Below are 2288 nucleotides of genomic sequence, written 5' to 3'. Positions count from 1 at the left end.
TCCCACAGTGCTGGGATTGCAGGTGTAGCCGAGCCACACAGCGCCCGAGGCCTCTTCTACTGATTTTCAAGCCAATCCTCCACAGCACTTTCAGTCTCTATTTGTAATCTGATATTAAGACACTTTACAGGCCAGTGAGTGGCTCATGCCTGTAATCCCAGCACTTTGGTCGGCTGAGGCAGGCGGATCACCTGAGGTTGGCAGTTCAAGACGAGCCTGACCAACGTGGAGAAACCCCATCTCTACTAAAAACACAAAAATTACCCAGGCATGGTGGCGCATGCCTGTAAACCCAGCTACAAAGGAGCCTGAGGCAGAAGAATCGCTTGAACCCTGGAGGTGGAGGTTGCAGTGAGCTGACATTGCGCCATTGCACTCCAGCCTGGGCAACAAGAGCGAAACTCCATCAAACTCTCAACTACAGCTAAGTACAAAGTGGACTAACTGAAATTTCTTTACCTGTCCTGCCTAGTCTAGGATAAAGGAAGCTAGAAAAAAAGAGTCTTTTGACAAAATAGTGAAGTCTCGCAGTCTTCTAAACTCTTACTTTCCACCTCTCTGAACAAGAAAACAAGCCTAGACTTTTCACATCAGAAGCTTGTGATAAGCAGGCTAAGATCATTCAGTGCGATTCGGACTATAGAAACTGGAGGGAACACCGCATACAGCCCCCGAAGTCTTTTAAGAACCCTGGCAAGGCAAGAAATTGATCCAAAAAGAAACTGAAACAAGACGGGCTTCTTCCTGGTTGGCAAGCCCAGAACTTGTGAGAAATTCAGGACTGGCTGCTGCTAACTGGTTGCTGATAATCTTTTTTGTGTTTGTTTGTTTGAGACAGAGTTTTGCTCTTGTTGCCCAGGCTGAAGTGCAATGGCGTAATCTCAGCTCACCGCAACCTCCACCTCCCGGGTTCAAGCGATTCTCCTGCCTCGGCCTCCTGAGCAGCTGGGATTACAGGCATGCGCTACCATGCCCGGCTAATTTTGTATTTTTAGTAGAGATGGGGTTTCTCCATGTTGGTCAGGCTGGTCTCCAACTCCCGACTTCAGGCGATCCGCCCACCTCGGCCTCCCAAAGTGCTGGGATTACAGATATGAACCACTGCGCCCGGCCAATATTCTTTATTAACACTACTTAAAATGACTCATTCTGTACCTTTGCTGTGTCTTTGTTTCCTTATTTGAGAAGCACTGTGATTCATCCCTGCCTGGGCTGCACCTAGTAATACTAGGAAGGCGTTCATTCAGTTCTGCAGAGTCTGTGGCTCTGGTGGTCTTGAAGGCCCTGAAGAAGCAAGGCTGGTTGTAAAATGAGAGTTTTTGTTTGAGGGTTGGGAGGTTTGGGAGGCCAAGGCGGGCGGATCACGAGGTCAGACAGACCATCCTGGCTAACATGTAGGTGAAACCCCATCTCTACTAAAATACAAAACAATTAGCCGGGTATGTATGGTGCCTGCAAACCCCAGCTACTCAGGAGGCTAAGGCAGGAATGGCATGAACCGGGAGGGCGGAGCTGCAGTGAGCTGAGATCGTGCCACTGCACTCCAGCCTGGGCCACAGAGTGAGACTCCATTTCAAAAAAAGAAAAAAAGTTCCACTCAATTTTATTCCATGAGTATCTTCTAGACCCATTCTCTGCCTCTCCATACCCTCTAGTGACTTCTTTTAGCAGTCCACAAGCCCTAACCCTCATTGCTTATATTTTCCACTGGGTTCCTGTGTATGCATTTAACAGATTCGTTGTCTCCCTGCTGATCTTCTTCAAAGTAGGCACCACATTGTGGCCTCTAGGGACTCTTATAATATCAGCCACCGGAATACAGACTTACTCAGATGGTAATGAACATAGTTAAAAGGCATGGGACGCTTCTGTAATCCTAACACTCTGGGAGACCAGGCAGATCACTTAAGGTCAGGAGTTTGAGACCAGCCTGGCCAACATGGTGAACAAACCTCTGTCTGTGCTAATAACAGGGCCGAGTTGATACTTTACTGCACTTTCGAGTTTATAAATAGAGGATTTGTCTTAAAGACTGCGTTTTCTCTGTGTTGTATTGATATCAGCGCGCCCCTCCTTATTCCTCCAAGGGCTGCCTAAGAACTCACCTTTTCTTTTTTTTTTTTTTTTTTTTGAGACGGAGTCTCTGCCAGGTTCCCAGGCTGGGAGTGGCGGATCTCGGCTCACCAGCCCGCCTCCCGGTTCACGAGCCCCGCCTCAGCCTCCCAAGTAGCTGGACCATGGCTTCACCACCACGCCCGGCTAGTTTTTTTTTTGTATTTTTAGTAGAG

The sequence above is a fragment of the Papio anubis genome, chromosome 9 (genome assembly GCF_008728515.1).
Source record: "Papio anubis isolate 15944 chromosome 9, Panubis1.0, whole genome shotgun sequence".
Taxonomy (NCBI): Eukaryota; Metazoa; Chordata; class Mammalia; order Primates; family Cercopithecidae; genus Papio; species Papio anubis.
Note: the sequence above shows the minus strand (reverse complement) of the source record.